Genomic DNA, 22,591 nt, shown 5'->3' on the forward strand with positions numbered 1-22,591 from the left:
TTGCGGGTGGCCATGGGCACGTGTGGGGTCGGAACTTTCTGTGTTTGTGTCCCAAGTTCGCGACGGCTCTTCGGCATGAGACTGGTGTGTGTGCACTCTTGGCTGTAGGTAGAGTGGGGTGGGCGGGGGCCGGTCACCTGAGTCAGCTGGGCCCCTGCACTGAGGCTTTGAAAGAAAGGAACCTAGAAGCCATTAGCAGGCCCTTGGCTGCCCCTGTGTCATGCCCCCGTCTCTCAGGGACCCTCTCCTCCCAGGGCTCTTGGCTGTCGGGGCCTGGAGACCTGGGTGGAGGTAGTCAGAGTGGTGGCTGTGCATCTTGGGGTCACCATCCTTCTTGACCTCAAGTGCCCACCTCACAGGGATGTAGCAGCATGCGGGAGTGTGGGGGGCGGGGGTGTGTGTGGGGGTGTGTGTGCGTGTGTGTCCTAGCCTCAGGCAGAGATCTGGTAAATGGGAAGGGAGATGGGTAGACAAACTGGGGCCAGAGCCCCTTCCCTGGCTGGTCAAGTAGTTGCATAACCTTCACCAGGCCCAGCCTCCCTGCAGTTGGAGGGACACACACCTTTGGGGTGGGGAGCAGTTGGGGCTCACGCATGTCACGCTGCTGGTGCAGGGCAGGTGCTCTTTGCCCTGTGGGGAGTGTGTCCGACGTGCCTGCCCTCTCTGGACACGCAGCCTCCGAGGCTGGGTGGGCTGCCTTCTCTGTGCGGGGCCTGGTGAGCCATCAGGTGAAGAGGGGAGCCTGGGTTGGTGCTGACATTTCGGGTCAGCGGACTCAGAGAGGCAGAGCAGGGAGCAGGCTGGGCTCTAGTGTGTGACCTTGAGCAAGTCCTGGCTTCTCTGGCCTCACCTTCCCCGTCTGCAGAGGTCCTTAGCTGACCCCTGGGAGACCCCAGTCCTGTCCCCCCAGATAGTGCCCCCTCGCTGGCGGAGTCTGGCTTGGTGCCCCTTTGCCATTCTCCTCTGGGTTCTGGGCAGGAGGCAAGATTGTTTGTTGTCCCAACAGCTGCTGAGCCCCTAGGCCCCCAGCTGGGCAGGAGGGTGGAGCCCTCTCCAGCCCTCACAACCCCAAGGTGCCCTCAGAGGTGGGTCAGGGGAGAATCTACCCACTCTCTCTGCAGGGGGACCTGGAGGGGTTGGGGAGATAAAGCCTGGGGGTACCGCTGAACTCTGGGAGCTGGGGGACTTCCTCTGGCTCTGCTTTGGGGGCAGGGTGTGTGTGTGTGTTGGGGTGCGGGGGGGGGGAGGTAGGAGAGGAAGCTCCTGTGGACCGCCTGCTCCCACATTCCCTGGCTTTTGTCCCCTGGTGGCTGTGAGTGGGCTCCAGGTCCAAGATCAGGGCAGGCAGGGGAAGTGTGTGTGTGTGGAGGGTTCTTCCTAAGCCCCCACATGTTTCGTCCTGTCTGGAAGCACTGTAAGCTGGCCTCAGCCACACCCCACATCCTTGCTCTGACGCCAGATGCTGTGGTCACTGTCCCTCTTCATCTGCTCCAGGACCTCCCATGCTGACCCTACCCCCTGCCACCCCATAGCCTGGTCCCGGGCCCCTGCTCCCTACCCCCGTGTCCCTAATCCTGCCTCTTTCCTTACTCCTTTACCCCACACCGTCCCATGGCCCTCATCTGACATTGGGGCTCCAGCCTGTGGGGGACAGTGACATTGCATCGAGCACCTCCTCCGGCCTCCTCTGGGTGTGGGGTGAGTGGGGTTGGCCTGACATGCTGGGCAAGTCTGGGTAAAGGGGCTGTCCCCTTACCTGCTGCCCCTTTTGCTGTGTTTCAGGGTGGACAAGTCCTTCGCCCCTCACCGGAGTGTGTGGTAAGTACTGGGGCGGGCCTGCTGGGCTGGGCAGTCTGGAACCATTCATTACCGCCCCCTCTAATGCCAGACCAGACCCCACCACCTCTGGGCGCTCTCTGCACGCCCAGCATTCCGCTAACCTCTCTGCAGCTCGGTGCTCTCCTCTGTGCGGTGGAGATAGAAATGCCCATGTAACAGTGGAAGTTGTAAAAACCAAACCAAACGGCCCGGCATACTGTAGGCCCTCCCTGAAAGGGTGTCCTTGCTTTCTCTTCTCCATCCCTTCCCACCTCGTGGCAGCCCCCAGCTGGGGGTGCCCCTAGCCTCTGCTGACCCCCAAGCCCTCTAGTTCCACTTCATGCACAGCCTTCAGAACCCTCTCCTCCAGCCCGTGTCCTAAGCGTGAGTTGTCCTCTCTGTGGAGGAGGAGGGCGGGAGGCGGCTGTGCCTGCAGCTTCCCCAACATGGAGAGCGGTGGGTGGAGGTGGAGCCTCACCTCGGGGTTCACAGCACCCCCAGCGCTGCCCGGCTTCCCTGGCACCAGCACCACATGGGCCCAGTTGGCTGCGCCTGCTGCCACCTCAGCTCCAGCAGGAGATCCCCCAAGGTCTCTGGCTCCTGCTTCCTGCCCCTGCTGAGGGCTTCCCAGGGCCCCCAGGCCCTGCAGTGCCCCCAGCTGCTGGGCGACTCCTATCTGGCACTGTTGCCCCCAGGAAGCCCTCTCTGGGGTGGGAGGCACATGGGGTGCCCAGGCTGAGCTCCAGGGTCTGCCCTTTTATTTTCCTTTGATGCGCTCTGTGTGACCTGGGGCCAGTTACTCTCCCTCTCTGGGCTCAGATCCTGCTGCTGCGCCCGTCACTTTGAGCTTCTACTCTGTGCAAGACTGTGTGCTAAGCCCAGAGCAGAGGTAGGGTGGAGGTGAGGAAGATGCCGTCTTTTCCTTCAAGGAGCTCAGTAACAGTGTCTCCACAGCGGCCATTTGTCAAGCACCTGCTGTGACCGGGTACTGCCAGGTGCGTGAACTACACTACCTCACAGACTCTTTCCCACCTCCCTGAGCTGGGGGCTATTATCTCTGATTACAGATGAAAACCGTGAGGCACAGAGGGGGGAATTGACTTCCCCAAGTTCACACAGCTCGTCAGTGGCAGACCTGGGGTTTAAATCTCGGTCTTCTAGACTCGTCAGAGCCCAGGGTCTCACCTGCTCTGTCCCAGGGCCTCCAGGCCACAGGGCGGGTCTGAGTGAAGGATGCACTTGGGGAAGACTTGGAGATGGAGGGTGACCCAGAAAGTCCACTCCAGGGAGCCCTGAATGAAGAGTCAGAGATAAGGGCCCAGAACTGATAGTAACTATGAAGTTGGGCAAGTCCCTTTTCCTCTCTGGGCCTCAGTTGACACCTATAAGGTAAGATTCTGAGATTACCAGGGTTTGCCCGTGGCCCGCAACACCTTGCCCACAGCCTCCTTGCTGGAGTTGCTGTCCAAGGTGCTAACACCTGGATCCTCCCTTCCCCCCCTCCCACCCCCACTTCTGGAAGCGAATTACTTAGCCCCCACCCTGTGCCTGGCATATAATTAGTGTAAAACGGGGGTCATCTTGACTATTAATTGTGATTCCTGGCATTCAAGGCCTGTCCCCACCTCCTTTTCCAGCCTGGGACTCACTTCTCCCTTCCCTGCATTTCTGATCCGGGGGAGTAGGGCCCCTACGAGCACATTCTCCCCTCCCCTTGCTGTGCCCTCCCTTCCCATTGTCACCAGCCGTCGCCACGCCTCCACCCACCGTTGTCACGGTCTGTTGAGTGTTTTCTTTCCTGATCCCTGCACCCCATCTTTCTCTCCTTAGAACACCTCCCCGCCTGCTTATCATGCCTGTAGAGCGCACAGTAGGCTCTTTGCCGGGGTGGTGGGAAAGCGTGGCTTTCAGAGTCTGACAGACGTAGATTTGAAGCCGCCTCTGCCACATACCGGTGATGTGATCTTGGGCAGTCGTTCCGCTCTCTGAGCCCCGGGATGCTCAGTACGTATTTGTTAAACTGGGTCTGTCAGGGGCTGGCCTCAGCTGAGTTGAATGTGTCTCTATTACACTGCAGTGCAGGGCAGGCTCTAAGGTCCTTGGAAGCAGAAGTTACTTTTTAAAAAATAGATATTTTTATTCATTTCAGAGAGGAAGAGAGAGGGAGCGAGAGAGAGAAATATCAATGATGATAGAGAATCATTGATTGGCTGCCCCCTACTGGGGATCGAGCCCGCGACCCAGGCATGTGCGGAATGGAACCTGGGACCCTTCAGTCCACAGGCCGACGCTCTATCCACTGAGCCAAACTGGCCAGGGCAGCAGAAGTTACTTTTGACTTAGGCCCCCTTTCCAGCTCTACTTCCATAAAAGTTGGGCTGTACTCTTCTGATCTTTCTATCCTCCACACGGTCTTGCACAGCTATCCAAACCCAGTAAATGCTTAATGAATGTCTGTGGAATTGAATTGAATGTGTCCAGAGAGTGGAACAGCTAAAACTTTGTCAAGTAAGCTGGAAGCGCTTCCTGGAGGAGGTGTAGTTTTTCCAGCTCCTTTAAAAAAGGGATTAAGAGATTGGGGCTAGCATCAGGGGAGCAGTGGGGCTGGTAGAGGCCAGATGTGATCTGACTGGATTCCCTCACCCCCTGCACCTCAGCAGCAGGTTATTTGCAGTGGAGGAGCTTAGGACAAGCGTGCAGATGTCAGAGGGATGAGGCATGAGGCCCAGTGTGAGGATTTGGAGCCAGTGGGACAGTGGGTGACTCTGGTTGTGCAGCCGTAATGGGGGCTGGACATTTTTTTTTCTTTTTCATTGAATTTATTGTGGTGACATTGAGTCATGAGGGGGCTGGACATGGAAGGTGGATTCGAGTGGTGGGGAGAGGAAGGAGTGATCCTAGGGTGGGGGAATGGCTGGGTGTGGTCGTTCAGGGAAGGGGGTTCAGGAAGTACCCTGGGAAGAGAAGAGTCAACTTCCCAGAGACCATAAAGCTGGGAGCCTCGGAGGAGGAGACGGGACCCAGCAAGGATTAAGTGCCAACAGCGTGCCGGGCATGTTACTACGGTCGGTCGTCTCATTAAGTCGTGACGACAGTCCTGCAAGTTGGCTTCGTGTCCCCATTTTAGAGGCCAAACACCAAAACTGAGGATGGCGAAGGCTCTGGCCCAAAGTCACAGAGCTGATGAGGGCTGGACGTGAATCCAGATTTTTCTCTTGCCAAGGAAGCACCTGGCCAGAGATGAGGAAGCCACAGACATGAGGGAATTCCTGGTTCAGGGGTAAGGGGAGGGAGATGGCCCGCAATACCTCCAGAACAGTAGTCACTGCCCAGCCCCAGGTGCCCCATGGGGAGGGCCCATCTGGTCACTGAGATGTCCCCCTTTGACAGTGATGGTACCACTTGCTCCCGTATATGAGGCATTTCCTGGGTCCCAGGCCCTGGGCTGAGCACTTCATCTGAATTATTTTATTCCATCTTTAAACAGCTGCTTCCCCATCTATCTTCCCCATTTTATAGATGAGGAAACTGAGGCTCAGAGAAGGGACCTGGCTGGCGCAGAGATGCACAGTCTATGAGAGGCAGGGTGGTCAGCCTGAGGCCATACCTTTAACCCTTGCTCTCCTGGACCCGCCTGTGATGAGTGCAGGGCTTGGGTGGGCAGCTCCTGTCCTCAGGTGGCTTCTCCCCGTAATGACTGAGCCGGAGGCGCTGGGGTCTGTGTGCCTCTGCAGGAAGCACGAGGCTGGCCTCATTAGTGGCTCTGAAATGCCAGGCAGGCACAGCCCGCTGGGCCTCCTCATCTATTATGCATCTGGTAGGCAGGCCCCTGGCGGGTAGCTGGCAGAGCACAGGCTGAGGGAGCCAGCAGCTGCTTCCTGAGCCCACATCTGCCACCATACCTCTGGGCAGGCATCCCCCAAGGCAAATGCCAAGGCATCCAGCTGGGGGCAGGGGGTCCCCTTGGGGACAGAGGCATGGATGCTGGCCCCTACCTCATTAGCCTGCCCGTTCCAGTGGCCATTTCTAAGAAAGTCTGGGACCTTGATTGAGCTGGGGGTCACTTGGGACTAGGGTGGGAAGAGGTGGGCTAAAATAGAATCTTAAGGGCATAGCTTCCTATCTGTACCGCACCTCAGAGTGCTAGAGTCACAGTCATTAATACATCGTTCATTCATTCAGCCACAAGTAATTCCTGAGCACCTGCTGGGAACCACCCTGCACATTCTGTGGACAATGAGGCAGGCCCAGCCCCTATCTCCGGAGAGCTTGGTTTGGCCAGTGCTTCACATCCTTGAGCCTCAATTTCCTCAGCTACAAAATGGGGAGTAAAGAACATGGCCGATAAATGGGCAAGAACACAGACTTGTGGTTGTGCTGAATTGTGAAGCAAAGGTACACGCTCAGGAGAGCTGACCCTCACCTGGAGCCTGCTGGGTGCTGGGCTGTGTCCCAAAGCCCTTGCCTGTATTGATGGATTTAACCCTCACCGCCGCCTCCTGAGGCGGTGCCGTTATTATCCCTGGTTGAGAGCTGAGGAAACAGGTGTAGGGGGGTTACATAGCCTGTGTAAGGTCTCTTGGCAAGGCTGAGATTTGAATCGAAGCAATTGGCTCCCGTGTGCACATTACCCTAAGCTGCAGGGATGAAGGATGACGGAGGAAGTCACAGGAGGCCTTTTTGAGGAGGTAGCATTTGAACCCAAACCTGAAGGGTGGGAGGTATTGGCTGTGGAAAGAGTTAGCAGGAGCAAGGGGGCCGTCCTGGCAGAGGGGGGATAGTAGGTGCAATGGCCCTGAGGCAGGAACAGGCTTTGTTCTGGGAGCAGGGAGGAGGCCAGTGCGGCTGGAGGGATGAGGGAGAGTGAGGGCAGGGGTGGGTTTGGAGAGAGCGGAGGGGCCAGATTGATCAGGGTCTTGCAGGCAGTATAGGAGTTTGGATATAATGTCAGTGACTGACATGCAGAACCACTGAATCTTAGACTTCTGGCTTTGTAAATATTAGAATCAGAAAATGTGGGCCTCCGAGAATCTTTAGAGATGAAAGAGACCTTTGAAGTACCCTCCTCTGGCCTCCCGCTTAGCAAGGACCCCTCCTTTGGTTCATGACCCCTTTGCATATTGGGGTCTCCTGAGAAATATGCACCTTCCTTTTCAGCGGCTTCAGGAACCTCTTGACACCCATCATCCCTGGCTGAGACCATCATGACCGCTTCGCGGCTCCTTGACCAGCCCTTCCTTGCTTAAAAGTAGCCTGTTCCATTGTTGGGCAGCTCAGGTGGATGTAGAAAGTTCTTCCTTGCTTAGAATTAACTGCCTGAGCCTAAATGCACCCCCTGGGTCTCCCATCCCCCACGCTGGCTCTTCGGTGAGATAAGGATGGGGATTACCTAGTATCTCCCAAGTCTGCTCTTTCTGGTCTGATCAGTCCCTGGTCCTGCCTGCCCTGCTTTTCATCCTCTAGTCAGCTCAGCCCTTGCAGGCCTCGAAGCCCCTTTACTCGTCTCTCTAGCTTCCTGTGTGGCAGGAGGTGCCCACTTCAGGGGAAGGGCACACCCTGGGAGAGGCTCCAGACCAGAGAGATCCTGTCTTCCACGGAAATGCCCCTCTAGCTTCAGGAGTCGAGAAGATCGCCTCCAGATGGATTTGGTCCTGGGGCTGCCACAGTTTTCCCGTGTGATGGTGGGAAGTGAGCCCCCATCTCTGGGTAGTTCCCCAGGCCCGTCTTTGGCACGATGAAGAGGCATAGAAGGCCCTTTGGGTCTCCTGCAGCCCTAAGGTTCCCAGCCTGGTGGGTGGCCCTGCTTGCCCCTATATCCCGGCGGTGCCCAGGCGGGCCCTTTGCTTGGGTGGTGCATAGGAAGATCTGGGTTCTGTTACAGGCAGGCCTGACTTCAAATACCAGCTTCGACTTTTTGACTTTCTGTCAGTCCCGTGGCGTGTGACTGCAGGGTAATTTAACTTCTCTGGGTATTGGTCTCTTCACCTGTAGAATGCAGACACGGAAAGCACCAGCCTCGTAGATGGTTGTGGGGATTCAATGAGGTAATCTATGGCCAGGGCTAAAACCAGGGCCCAGCACAAAGCGATGCCAGTGAACGCAGACATTGCGTGTCGTCTACGTGCTGGGCTCTGTAAAGGGGAGGGAACTACTCCGTGTGTGAACTCTGCCCTCTGGAAGCTCACCCCTGCCTGGAGGTGAGACCTGCTTACCTGTGAGCGTGCTTTCTGTCCTGGGCACTGACCTTGACACTGGCCGGGAGAACCGGCCCTGCAGCCAGACCAGCTGGTGCTGCGTCCTGGCTGGGTGACCTTGGGCGGCACCTGGCTGAGTGGTGGTAGTGGTTTCTTTCTTAGTGTGGGTGTTAGTCCCCGCCTCAGGGAGAGTGAGAGGAGTGAAGAGGGACTGGCCTAGCACAGCTGTGTGGTGGGGAGCCCAGGGCCGAGTGTAACAGGCAGGGAGTACAGTGTGTGCAGAAGCCTGGAGGTGGGGCAGACGCGCGGGGCCGAGTGGGCCACGTGAGGCAGCTGAGTCTCCATCCTGCGTGCAGTGGGAAGCCACTGGAGGCTTTTTGGCAGGTAGATGACGCGATAGGTAACACGTGCTCCTACAAACCCACGCGTGCCCCAGACAGAGCACTTTCTCTCCCACCCACATGTTACGTTGCTGCCAGGCCTTCCATGCACATCCTCACCCACAGAGTCACATGCCCTCTCTCTCCACCAGGCAGGGCGGTGGGAAACCTGGTGCTGGCTGCCAGCAAAAGTGTCAGACATTCACCCCACCTGCCTGCTGTTTCTGTGGGGCAGGGTCCTCCGCTCCCTCCAGGAGCGACCTGTGTTCACTCCACATTTGCACCGGCGTGCACGTGCCCCAGGCGCATGTGTGCAGGATCATAACACTCCCTTGCACAGGGCAGGCGGCTCCTAGCTCAGGGAATCTCACTGAATTCTCCCAGCAGCCCTGCAGAGACAGTGATCAACCCCATTTCACAGCTGGGGGACTGGAGTTGCGGAGGCTCAGAGAGGTGAAGTGACTTGCCTCACTCTACAGCTGGAGCCGGGATTTGAACTCAGTCCACCTGACTTCTGAATGTATTCCCTGGCCCATCCAGCCATGGTCGTCCTCTTTCCAGGCTCTTGCTGAGACGGTGGCAAGTGACCTTCAGTGCCAGATTGTTCCAGAAACAGGTTGATCAACATGGAAAGTTATTTAGAGTCCCAGCTCATGCCCACCTGCCTAGTGACCCTGTGGCCTTGGGGGGAGTGCCAGGGGTGGGGCTGGGTACCTGCCAGCCTGCCAGCCCTGGGGCAGCTCAGGGCATGGGGTTGAAGCCTGGAATGGGGCCTGCATTTGCATTTGCAAATGAGACAAACAACGCTGGCCCTGCACGTGCTAGCCTCAGCTGGCCCGGCTCCCAGGATGTGACAGCTGAGGTCCCAGGTCACAGCCCTGTGCCCAGTACCCAGGCTGCTTCTCTCCTGCCTTCTCTCTTCCCTGACCCTCAGAGCAGGTTGCCTAATGCCTAATGTAGGAAAAGAGTGTGAGCTTCAGAGTCGGCCAGACTGGGGTTACAGCCCAGCTCTGTCGCTCCTGGCTGGGGGACCTTGGCCATGTGGTCCCGCGTGTCAGAGTCTCCTCCTTGGAATACAGAGTGAAGAATATCTCCTCAAGATGATTGAGAAAGATAAAGGAGTCAGGTACTCAGGGAGCTAACTCATAGTAAATGTTCACTTTTAAGAAATATTTTTTTCTGGTCAAAAATAATAACTGCTCCTTGTAAAAATTCAAACAATGCAGACAAATAAATTCTGTAGAAAGCAGAAGTTCTTTGTGGTCCTGCTTCCCAGGCACAAGCCATGTGAACTTTTACATGTAATTTTAAGTTTTTACAAGTAAGATGCTTGCTGTGCAACTTGCTGTTTTTACTTACTAGTCACCATTATGCCTCAAGCCCCCTTTTCTGCCAGGACCAGAGACCTCCTTTGTCATCACTGAGTCGCATGGTATTTCATGGTTTGCATGCACCTTGATATATTTACTTAACCAGCCTCCTTTGAATGAACATTGGGGGTGGCTTCCAGATTTTAACTGTTGCGTGCCCTGCTGCAATGCATGTTCCTCGTTCATACATTTTTGTGCATTTGTGTAAATCTTTCTGGAGGATAAATGTCCAGGAGTGGAGTTCCTGGACCAGTGCATGTTTTCATCTTACAGGGATGGCCAAATAGCCCTGCAGAGAAGTAGTAGCAATCTGTGCGCCCCAGGCAACCAGGAAAGTCCATGTCCTCAAAATAGTGGGAATTACCCACTGCCTTGGACCTCAATCACAGGGACCTAGAGTCACTGAGCGGCATAGAAACCACGTGGGAGGCTCCGGGAAGTCACCTGGTCACGCCCAGGCTTCATTTACTCCTCCTGTTCCTACACGTCCATCTCTCACCCGCTACACCCCTGAGAGGCTCTGCCCCTTTGCACGACAGGGAGCTCAGTATCTTACACGGCTGGGGGTTTCTCTCTTGAGCAGCTCTGTCGCATTGGTTCTTGTGTTGAACTCTAGTTTGCCTTCTCACCACTCTCCTGGAATCCTGCCTTGCTTCTTAGCAACCTGCAGAGAAGGAAAGAAGAAAGAAAGGAAGAGAGCAGGGAAGGCCAGGAAATGCTCATACTTTACATGTAGTAATTTAGTCCCCATGGCAACCTTTGGAGGCAGGCACTGCTATCCCATTTTATAGATGAGGAAACAGACTCAGAGAGGTTAAGTAACTTGCCCAAGGTTGCACAGCTGTCAGGTGGCCGAGCTAGGAAACAAGCTTAGGCAGGCTGGCTCTAAAGCCCACACCTCTGACGTTATACCTCTCCAGGCAGGAGCCTATAGTTTATTGAACACCTAATGTATACAGTTATGTGCCACTTAACAACAGGGATACCTTCTGAGAAATGCATCGTTAAGGGGATTTCATCGTTACGCAAACATCATAGAGTGCACGTTCACAAACTTCAGTGGGATAGTCTACTGCACGCCTAGGCTACAGGGTACAGCCTGTTGCTCCAAGGCTACCAACCTGAAAGCATGTTACTGTACGGAATACTGTAGGCAACGGGAACAAAATGGTAAGTATTTGTGTATCTAAATATATCTAAACATAGAAAAAGTACAGGAAGAATACAGTATCTATACTAATAAAAGGGTAATATGCTAATTAGACTGGGAGACCTACCGGGAGACCTTCTAGATGTCTTTCTGGACAAAGCCATGGTGGTGGGGCCGAGGCAGAGGTGGTTAGGGTCGATCAGGCCAGGAGGGGAGGGCAGTTGGGGGTGAGAAGGCTGGCGGGGGCGCAGTTGGGGGCAAGCAGGCCAGCATGTAGAGTGGTTAGGGGTGATCAGGCAGGCAGGCAGGCAGGTGAGTGGTTAGGAACCAGCGGTCCAGGGTTGCGAGAGGGGTACTAGATTGTGAGAGGAGTGGATCAGGCCTAAACCGGTGGTTGAATATCCCCCAAGGGGTCCCCGATTGGAGTGGGTGCAGGCTGGGCTAAGGGAACCGCTACCTCTGTAGACAAATTTCATGTACCAGGCCACTAGTAAAAGATAAACAGTGACACCAGTGTAGGGCACTCACCACGAATGGAGCTTGCAGGACTGGGAGTTGCTCTGGGTGAGCCAGTGAGTGAGTGGGTGAGTGTGAGACCTAGGGCATTGCTGGACCCTACTGCAGACTTTATAAACACTGTACATTTCGGCTGCACTAAACCTTCAAAACAACACGAGATTACATCAAGCTCAGGAGAAAACGATGCAATCAGGAGACTTGGTACCCATGAGGTGTGTGCGGCTGTCGCTGGCATAACACAGCATACTGTTTTACAGCACGCTTCCCTTTATGTAAGTAGAAAGCGTGCACTCTAAAATGATGATAAAAGGCAGAGCACAGTAAGTACACAGCCGTTTAGCGTCGTTATCAGGTGCTGTGGACTGTGCATAATTGCATGTGCCGTGCTTTTATATGACCGGCAGGGCCGTAGGCTTGTTTACACCAGCAGCACCACAAATATGTGAGTCATGTGTTGTACAGCAACATTAAGACGGCTACAGCGTCACTAGGGCATAGGAATTTTTCAGCTCCATTATAATATTACGGGGCCTCCATCTTGCAGTCCATCACTGACCGAAACATTATTAGTCTGCACTTAGCCCTAGGCTAGCCAGGCTGCAAGCCTAATATCTAATTTACTCTACACAACAACCCTGCAAAGTGGGTGTTACTATCCCATTTTGCAGATGAGGAAGCTGAGGCTCAGAGCAGAGAAGCAGCTTGGAAAGGGGTCTGAGGCACCCTGCACAGCCCTCCAGGGTTCCAGGTTCAGCCAGCCTTGGGCAGACTCCGCTCCCAGTTTCTCACCCTCCTGCAGACTGTTTGAGCCAGGTCTCAGCATCGTCTCGTTTAAGTCCCAGTTACCAGTGGGAACTGTTTGAAGAGGTTTTGGTGACTTCATCTGGAACACACGCGATGTAGAGACAGAGCCGGGCTTTTCCCGCCGCCTTCGGTTAGGAGATGGTGACCTTGTCCCTCTCCAAGGGAGTGGCACCTTGGCCCGGCAGGAACTTCTGTCACCAGCCTGGCCTGGGGCCCGGGAGGCCATCCTGCTGGCCAGGGAGGGAGAGGGATGGATTAAACAAGGCCTCAGCATGGGAGGGTTCAGTGTCTGAGCAGGAGGCCCGAGCAGTGCCAGGAACAGTGAGGGAACAGTCTGGGCCCGTGCCACTGGGGCTTTGCCTTGAGGTGGGGGAGGCCTGGCTCACCCAGCTTGGATGCCAACACCCAGCCCCATGTCCAGCGAGAGCAGGCAGCAGGACATGTGTCCTAAATGCGTGACTGAGCGTAGGCATGAAGGGCAAACGGGGGAGTGGGTGGATGATGGAGCGAGTGAAGGAATGCATGGAGTTCAGAGGAGGGAGACCGCTGGCTGGCTGCGAGGCTGGAGGCTGTGAGGCCGGCAGGGAAGGACAATAGGTTAGTGAGGGAGGTGGGGCACAGCATCAGGCCCCAGCCAATGAGTGCTGGGACGGTCCTTTTGCCTGGGCGCTAAGGGTGGGCAGCGTGCTCCAGGCCCATCACTGGGGGTTGTCCTGCGTTGATGGGGCAAGGGGTAGAGCGGCTGGGTTTGAGCTTCGGGCGCGGTACCTTGGGCAGGTCACCCGGCTTCGGTTTTCTTCCGTGTGGAATGGCGATAACGTTACCTGACTTGGGTTCCTTGTGCGGCTGTTGACAGGCTCTAGAGTGAAGGCAGTTTGTAAACGGTGAAGTGCCAGGCTGGACCAACATGTCATTACCTGAGCAGAGGCCCCACGGCTAGGTCATCTCAGTGTCACTCCTCCCCGCTGGCCCCTGTGCAGGGAGGAGTCCATCCCCGGGGAGGGCGAGGCTTGTGCCGCAGCAGGGCTCAGGCCACCTGGGCAGGGAGCAGGTGGAGGGGAGGCCTGGTCCCCAGGTGCTGTGTCCCCGGGTGGGGGCCGGTCCCATGACCTCCTCTCAGGGCTGCCAATCTGTTGTTTGCTCAGGAGGCTGCTGCCTGGCCCAGCTCCGGGATCCGGGTGTCTCGGCGCACAGCCAGCTCGGGGCGAGGGTGGGGGCCCCACGTGCCACCTTCCAGCTCACCCCTCTGCCCAGCCTGGAGCCTGAGGCCCTCTCCTCCACCCCCGGGGGACCCTGCCAGCTATACCCCTCAATGGCTGTGCGACTGTGGGCCCATCTTGCAACCTCCCTGAGCCTCCACCTCCTTATCTCTGAAGCATAAGGAGAAGCTAGCAGCGCCCTCAGTCAGGGTTGTTGTTGTAAGGATTACATGATATCAAGTTCTTGGGCCCCAAGTCAGGGGCAGCCATGCCTGTGGCCCACCCCCAACTGCTCCCCGTGGGCCCCGGGGTCAGGCTTTCTGGCCTAACTTCAAAAATTGACTCACCAGGCTGCCCCTGGCCACCTTCCCTGGCACCTTGGCAGGGCTGGGGGCAAGCAGGGGGGCAGTGCCAGATGGTTAAGCTCTGGAGACAATGGGCCTCTGTGGCCCCTGGGCAAGGGGCAGTTCCAGGGCAGTGTCTGGTCTCTGGTTTCAGGAGATTAGAGTTCTCTCAGACCTGATACCATGACTGGGAGACAGGGGGCTCCCAGGCCCCATCCAAAGGGGCTCTGCTCAGGGTCCACAGGAGTAGCCCTCTGCACCCTCTTCTCACTTGGAGGTCTCTGCCCCTCCCCCTACGTGAATCACCATAGAACCAGCTGGTCTCATGGACCTCTAGTGACAAGCCCTGGGTGGGCCCCTGGCCTGGGTTAGTCCCCCCACATCCTTCTCATCCCTACGCTCACTGGTGGCTAAGCCACTCCTCTGCCCCTGACCACCCAAGTCCGGTTCCCCAACATGCGTGTGTGCTGTCCAGCACCTGTCCGGCTCCCCTGCTCCCCATCACAGGCTTCCTGCCTTAGGGGTCCTATGTCACCTGCTCTGGCCACCAGTTTCACCTGTTTAAGTTGAATTTTCAAGCACGAATAGGTCACCAGGCAGCAAAGAAGGAAAGGGAGCCCGGAGAGGGAACAGCCGGTGCAGGGCCCGCAGTGCGAAACGCGTGTCTTGGGTGAAAACTGCCTGCAGCCCAGCCAGCCAGGCTAGAGCGTGGCGACTAGGGCGGGACAGAAAGGAGCCGGTGTGTGTGGAGATGAGGCTGGGAGAGCCAGCAGCGGCCAGACCCACCTGGGACCTCCATCCAGAGCAGCAAATTGTGTGGGTGGGCAAAGGGCCAAGTCCTACCCCCAGGACAGTCCAGCCCCCGCTCTGGTGCCCTGAGGCGGTGGGGGGGGGGGCGGCGGGGAGAGTGGCTCATAATAATAATAACAGCACACACTCCCACAGCGCTCATGTCCTCCATGGCTCACAGCAACCTATGGGTGGGCACCTCATCTCTCATTTTGCAGGTGAGAGAAAAAGACAGGACCTTCCCACCAACTGTCCAACTGGTCAGCAGGTGGGGAGCAACCCAGGGAGGCCTCTGGTAACCTGTCCTCGGTCTCCCATCTCTCCCCCACCACGCCTGGGTCTGACCTGCGTTTTGCAGAGTGTGGGATGCCCCCCACCCCAGTGTGGCATGTGAAGCCCTGGACTGATGGAAGGCCTGGGTTCTAGTCCCCAATCTGCCCCCACCTTGCTGGGTGGCCTCGAAGTGGTGTTTTAACCTCTCTAAGCCTCAGTTTACCTTCTGGGAATTGGGGATTCTAGCGACTGCAGTATCTCCGGATCCAGTTCCGGTGAGACTCCCAGGGGTGAGCAGATAAAGAGGGCTTTTGAAAAGTACAAAGAACTGTACTCACGATGGTGAGATTATTATTGTTACCTTGATGTGGAGATAAGGGAGGGGGAGGAGGTGCAGTGACAGTTGCCAAGAAACCCTGGAGCTGTCAGCAGCGGCTTCCGGCCTGGCCCATCCCACTCAGGAGCTGGTCCCCTCCCCCAACTCCCCTGCTGCACCCTTTCCCTGGGAAAGAGGGGTGCTCCAGGAGGGAAGGGAGCTGGGGCCAGCTGGCTGGTGGCCATGTGTCTGTGGGGCCTGAAGGTGACCCAGGAATGTGCCTGCCCCGAACTCCAGGTCGGCTCCCAGCTTTCTCTGTGACCTTGAGCAAGTCACCTCCTCTCTGGCTACCACCTTGTCTGTGTCCAGGTGTCCTGTACCTGTAGGCAGGTGTCCCGGCCAAACAGGGCAGGATTACTGCTGGGCTTAGGGAAGATGCCTGGAGGTGGCTGCAGAGCCAGGACCTGCGATGGGAGGCCGCTGGGGGCCACGCTGGGCAGCAGAACTGAGGTCTGGGTTGAGAGCAGCTGTGGTGTGTGTAGTAAAAGTACCCTGGGCTGGAGTCAGACCTTGGCACTGCCCTTTCCTTGGTACGACCCGGGGCTTGTCACTGAGCCTCTCTGAACCTCAGTTTTCTTATTTGGAAAAAGGTTGATAATAATCCAACCTCACAAAGCTGCTGTGGTGATCAGATGAGACAACGCCTGTGTCAACTAGAGTGCTGTGCAGATACACGCTATGGCCATGGCAGGGAAGGCATGCTCCAGGCACCTTCCAGATGCTACATGTGCAGGAAGAATGCAAAGCATTTTAAGCTGGGCCAAGCCATCGCATCAAGAAGGTTGTCAGAGAAGCGGGGAGGGGCAGAGGCCTGGGGACCTTCTGTGAATGGAATGGTGGAGACCAGAAGGAGTCAAGGGGAGGGATAAGAGAGAGAGAGAGAGGTTCTAGTGCATGAGAGGGAGGAAATTGACCAAATTGGGGGAGGTCTGCAAAGGCCAGAGGCAGAGGGGAGAGAGGGATGGGCCAGAAAGGTGGGGGAGAGAAGGGGAGAGGTAGGAAGGCTGAGAGGAGGAGGAGGCATCAGAGGGGGCTAGAGGGATGGGGAGGGAGGCGAGAGGCTAAGTTTATTCATTCCTTCAAAAGTATCGAGAGATTGCTATTTACTAAGAGACAGCGTAGCGTAGCGTTAGGGCACAGTACCTAGACCTGATGGTCAGGGGTCCAAACCCTCCGTATTTCACTCACATCTACCGTCAGCGCGACCTTGGACAAATGGCTTAACCTCTCCGTGTCTTAGTGCCCGCCTCTGAATGGTGAGGATTGGATGAGTTAATACAAGGGAAGCAGTGGCGTTGGCTGCTGTTGCTACGATGATTATTGCCTCTCCAGGTGCCGTGCTGGGCCCACAGGGCCGGCCTCCCATTCTGTGGGCTCTGCACTGACAAATCTGGGTTCAAATGCCTGCTCTGCCTCAGGGACGGTGTGACCTTGGGCAAGTCAGCATCCCCTTTACCAGCCTCCGTTTCCTCACGTGTAAAGCCAGCCGTTTCTGAGTGCCTGTCTCCCAGGAAAGCTCTGAGGATTGAATAAGGTCATGCAAGGCGCAGGGCAGCTGTGGCTTTTGTTCTTATTGCCCTTCTAGCGCTCAGCTGGGCTGGTGGGGATAGGCAGGGCCCAGGGCCTCTGACTTCCTGCTGTCCTCATCCTGGATTCCTTTCCCTCCCCTGCCCTTTAGGACCTCAGCATGACCTTTTAGGTGGAATTACCTGGGGGAGGGAGAGGGGGAGGGGGAGGGGGAGGGCTGGGCATTGCTTGTGAGGAGCAGGACTCTGGCCAGCCAAGACCTCGAGAGCCGAGGGCCTTGAGGCTGGGCCCTGGACGGAAGCCAGAGCCCCCTGGTCTTTGGAGAGTTCCCTCGTCCTGTGCCCACGTGAACAGTCCTGACTGAGATGGGCACCCGGGCATGGGGAGACTGAAGCTGAGAGCGTTCTGGAAGGGGCCCATGTTAGGGAGCTGCTGCCAGGCTGACCTACAGCAGCACGGCAGGGGACAGACAGGAGGACACTACCCAAGTAGCTCCATCACGGCCAACAACCTCCACTCAGCAGCCAGGGCCACGCCAAGACGGTGGTCCCAGCACCAAGGGGCCAGCCTCACCCGGGCTTCAACCCAGGACTTCCTGGCCCCTGCACACGCTCTCCTCTCCGTCTCACTGGCCCTGCTCCGTCAAGGGCATGAGCTTTAAATTCTGGCTCTGTCACCCACTGGCTAGGGGAAGTGGCTTCACCTCTCTGAGCCTCATTTTCTCCCATCTGTAAAAATGGGAATGAATAATGCCAATCTTGTAGCACTGTAGTGAGGGTATAATGTGCTTGACACAGTGACAGCACACAGTAGGTCTCAGTGAAGAGTCCCCATGACTTGCTTGGACTATTTCTATAGGCCTCTCTCTAGTCCAGTGGTTCTCAACCTTCCTAATGCCGCGGCCCTTTAATACAGTTCCTCATGTTGTGGTGACCCCCAACCATAAAATTATTTTCTTTGCTACTTCATCACTGTAATTTTGCGACTGTTATGAATCGTCATGTAAATAGCTGATATGTAGGATGTATTTTCATTGTTACAAATTGAACGTAATTAAAGCATAGTGATTAATCACAGAAACAATATGTAATTATATATGTGTTTTTCGATGGTCTTAGGCGACCCTTGTGAAAGGGTCGTTTGACCCCCAAAGGGGTCATGACCCACAGGTTGAGAACCACTGCTCTAGCCCCTTGTCTCCAGTCTCTCCCCATGTCTGCACGTCTTGCAATCTATAGGAGCCTGTTTTTGGGCTGTTTCCCTGTCCACAAACCTTCAATACCTTCCTATTGCCCACCCTCATTGTGCCATTCAACTACTCAGCAAATACTTAATGAGATCCTAACTCGGGGAGCCAGAGTTACCATGAATGAATGAATAGCCAAGAATTTGTTGAGTGGATAGTAGCTGCCCAGGCTCTATGATGATTTTTTTTTTTGGAAACTGAGGCTGAGAGGAGTGTGGCACTTAGGATCACACAGCAGGTGAGTGCCTGGGAATACCTCCCCACACTGGTGCCACAGGCTGGAAATGCCACTGTCGCCATATCCATCCTTCTGGGTCAAGACCTTTCTTTTAAGATGCACCCCCAGGAGGTGGACAGGCAGCTGCAGCACGCACCCCGATGAGGGATCAAACCCACAACCTGGGTATGTGCCCTGACCAGGAATGGAACCCACCACTTTTTGGTGAATGGGTTGATGCTCCAACCAACAACACTGTCTAGGGCACAACTGTTCTTCATTTTCTTCATTATCACCATCACCATCATCAGTTTCCTCATCTGTAAACTGGGTATAACAACAGTACCCACTTCACAGGGCTATCGTGAGGATTAAATGGAAAAGTGCCGATAGAGCGTTTCATACGCAATACCTGGAACAGAGTAAAAGCCTATAAATGAGGCTATTGTTGTTATCATGACAATCAAATGTTCACCCAGTACCTGATTTGTGCCAGACTTTGTGCTGGGTGCCAAGCAGCCAGTAATCAGCCAGACACAGACCCTGCCCTCAAGGAGCCACAGTCCGGATTAGAGAGAAAGAATTAAACGTATGCAGAGTGTCAAATAACCTTCCTCCAGGCCGCTTCTCCTGCTAGACTAGGTGTGCTGAGGGGAGGCGGCAGGGGGGCCCAGAGTCCCTCAGGGTCTCTTCCTGGGCCAGGTTCCTGCAGGCTCACCCCCTCTTGGGGTGTGGCGGTCCCAGCTTCACCTGACTCAAGCAGCTGTGTGCTGCTGAGGGTCATCGGGCGGCTGAATGACACATCCTCTTGGTGGATGGGCGTGGATACAGCCACGTCAGGTTGGCCCTAGGCAGCCAGCGGAAGCCAGGCTGCTCCCCCAGCCCTGGGCTGCCTGGGTCCCAGGAAGCACTGGCCCTGGAGGCGGCCTCCTCAGCAGGCTTTCTAGGATGACGCCTGACTTCACCCTCACCAGACCCGTTTCCTTCCCCCGGGGAAGGGCGTGATGTGGGCACAGAGTTCGGGCTTGCCGTCGGTTAGGCCTCAGATGCTGGCTCTGCGGCTGACCAGCTGTGTGACCTCCACATGCCTCTGGGTCCTGGTCCGTCGAGTGGGAATGCCAGGGTGGTGAGCAGTCTGTGCCTTCGGGCCGGGGAGTGGGGCTTGGCACAGGCCTGGCACCCGGTAGGCCCAATGAGAGTTGGGTAATGTTATTGTGAATAACAATAGCCCAGTGGCCTCTCAGTCCTAAGGCTGCTGTCTCCCTGAGGCTCAGGAAGGGGCCCGTAGAGGCTGGAGCATCCTGCTTAAACCAGAGGTCTGGGCTCAGCCATCTACAGCAACCCTCGCTGCCTCAGTCTACCCATCTTCAGAATGGGCTGTGGACATCCTCTTGGCTGGAGTCTGTGTGAGGGAGGCCCAGTGGAGTGTCTGGGGAGAGACCCAGTGCACATCTCTGGTCTCTGGGGAAGGAGAGCCTGTTCAGCAGCCGTGCTCAGCAAGCTCCTCCCCTTCCTCCTCTGGGGCAGCCCAGGACCCACTCCTCCATGGAATCTGTGTCCCCTCACATCCCCCGACTCGGGGGCTGACTCTTCCTCCGAAAGTTCACAGATCTCCCAACTGGAGGCTCTCCCTGACCGCAGACTCCTTTTCTCTTCCAGGAGGAGTGATGGGCAGAACCAGCGCTTCCCTCAGGCACTAGACCTGTCGAGAGTGGACTTGGTCTCCCCACACGCCGCTTCACTCTACCCAAAGGTGAGTGCCCCCTCCCCGCTGCCCTGGTCAGGAGGCCCCCCCGGGCTGAGCGAGGCCTAAAATGAGCACTGGGCAGAGGTAAAATGTTCAGGCTACCACTCCTCACCCCTGGCGGGGCTTGGTATAGTCTAGGAGGTTGAATGGGGGGATCTGTGGCACAGCGGGGGGTGGGGGAGAACAGCTGGGTATAAACTGGCCCAACTATTCTTTTTTAAAAATTGATTTTAGAGCCGAAACCGGTTTGGCTCAGTAGATAGAGCGTCAGCTTGCGGACTGAAGGGTCCCAGGTTCGATTCCGGTCAGGGGCATGTGCCTGGGTTGCGGGCACATCCCCAGTAGGAGATGTGCAGGAGGCAGCTGATCGATGTTTCTCTCTCATCGATGTTTCTGGCTCTCTATCTCTCTCCCTTCCTCTCTGTGAAAAATCAATAAAAATATATTTAAAAAAAATAAAAATAAATAAAAATTTATTTTAGAGAGAGGAAGGGAGAGAGAAACATCTATCCTGCACGCGCCACAATGGGAGATCAAACCCACAACCTGGGTATGCACCCTGGTTGGAATGGAACCGGGAATGGAACCCACCACTTTTTGGTGTATGGGTTGATGCTCCAACCAACTGAGCAACACTGGCTAGGGCACAACTCTTCTTCATTTTCTTCATCATCATCTTCATCACCATCACCATCAGTTTCCTCATCTGTAAACTGGGTATGACGACAGTACCCACTTCACGGGGCTATTGTGAGGGTGAAGTGGAAAAGTGCCGATAGAGCGTTTCATACTCAATACCTGGAACAGAGTAAAAGCCCTATAAATGGGGCTATTGTTGTTATCATGACAAGTGTTCACCCAGTACCTGATTTGGGTCAGACTTTGTGCTGGGTGCCAAGTGGCCAGTAATCAACCAGACACAGACCCTGAGTCCAGCTTAGAGAGAAAGAATTAAACTTTTGCCGAGTGTCAGATATCAGTAACAAAGGCTAGCATTGCTTGAGATTTACTGTGGGCCACGTGGGTACTTAATGCTCTACATACAATGTATTTCATTTCATCCTCAAATTGTAAATTGTGCTAGCTTCTATTATTAGTCCCATTTTGCAGATGAGAAAATCAAGGCTCAGAGAGGTTAAGTTACTCATTCAAAGACACACAGGTAGGATGTTATGGCGTCAGGGCTGTAACTCGGGCTATCTGACCAGAGGGCCTGGTCTTGTGGCCTCTCTGATGCAGAGGATCATAGCCTGTACTGCAGTACATTTCACAGTTCTCAAGCATGTACACAGGCACCACGCCCCTGGGTCCTTTCACTAAACCTCGGGTGGCAGGCCTTATCCAGATGAGGATCCAGGTGCTCAGAGAGGTGAAGCGGTTTTCCCAAGGTCACACAGCCAGGAAATAGCAGAGGCAGGAGCTACCAAGCTCCTCTCCAAGCACTCTGGCCCGGAACAAGGGCCATGTTCCTCTCCTGGGCTGGGAGAGCAGATGGCCAAGGAATGGTGTCTTTGTGTGGGACCACCACCACCAAGGGGGTCCTAAGGGGGGGGTCCTCTGGACAGTATCAGGGGGACCCTGTCCTACTTTCTGTGCTTGGGCAACAGCTCAAGACGGGCCATGTGGATCCTGGGGCTCGGCAGGAAGGGAGTGACCCCGTGGCAGCTGGGTTTGTGAGTGAGCATCTGGGAGGAGGCCTGTGTTCTCACCAATGCTGTGTGCCCTTGGACTATCCCTTCTCTTCCTGGGCCTCAGTCTTCCATCAGGAAAATGAGGGTTGGAACAGCCCATCCCCCGAGTCCTGCCCGCTCAGAGAGCCCGAGGCTGGCCTTCTTGGATAAGTTCTGAGATGCCTCCCCTTGGGTTTCCTGGCCTCCACCCAGTCTGTCTAGAAACCTCCGTTTGTGCCAACACAGCCCAGATGGGAGGCTCGCGACAACCCATCCCTACCCCAGAATCAAGTGGATCACAGTCTATGGGTCATCTTCCTTCAACAGGAGGAAACCAGGGTCCAGAGAGATTGAGTGATTCGTCTGGATCCCCAGCAAACCAGTAGTGGAGCTGAGGGAACCAGGCCGGTGACCCAGTGTCCACCCCCCTCGCCCAGCACCCCTAACTCTGCACACATTTATCATGTTGATGGAGCCAGTTTGAGGGGCAGGAGGTCTCCCTGTGCCAGTGGGCAAATCCCTGCCCCTCTCTGGGCCTCCGTTTCCTTATCTGTAAAATAGAGGTGACACTTTCTTCTCTTCCACCTTGCCAGCTTGCAATTGAGTGATAACCCTGCAAGTAACTTTGGAAAGTAGGAAGCAGGAAGCCGAACTGTTTGTTACCAGCATGATGTTCCCAGGGTAGGATGGAACACTCAGGAGGGACTCTCTTCATTGAGAAGCCACACTTGAGATTCCCAGGACCTTCCTACCTGCCCCCTTATAGGGGCTTCTTCACTCGGGGATTCCAAAATCTGCACAGACATATGCACACAGCCTACCCGCATGTATGCACGTGGACACAATCATGTGTCTGCATATGTGTGCTGAAACTTGCACATGTACACATGCAAGCATGTACAGATGCATATGTACAAATGCACATACCCCGGATGTCCAGGCACACACACACACACAGCTGCTGCAGC

The 22,591-nt window shown here is 55.7% G+C and overlaps 1 protein-coding gene across 9 annotated transcripts in view; it reads left to right on the forward strand.

Moving 5' to 3' along the window:
- Window positions 1-1,782: 1,782 nt before the first annotated feature.
- The window catches only part of RAP1GAP (RAP1 GTPase activating protein), a 47,179-nt gene continuing 26,370 nt past the window's right edge, over window positions 1,783-22,591 (forward strand). For 4 of the 9 annotated variants that reach the window (XR_436378.2, XM_006777599.2, XM_006777601.2 and 1 more), the window contains exon 1: window positions 19,884-19,959. The gene's annotated coding sequence lies outside the window, so the exon portion shown is untranslated. Of the gene's footprint in view, window positions 1,819-19,865; window positions 19,960-22,591 lie in introns of those variants that run through there. The other 5 variants (XM_006777598.2, XM_006777600.2, XM_006777602.2 and 2 more) reach the window with 3 other exon arrangements.

Source organism: Myotis davidii, unplaced genomic scaffold, assembly GCF_000327345.1.
Source record: "Myotis davidii unplaced genomic scaffold, ASM32734v1 scaffold149, whole genome shotgun sequence".
Lineage (NCBI taxonomy): Eukaryota > Metazoa > Chordata > Mammalia > Chiroptera > Vespertilionidae > Myotis > Myotis davidii.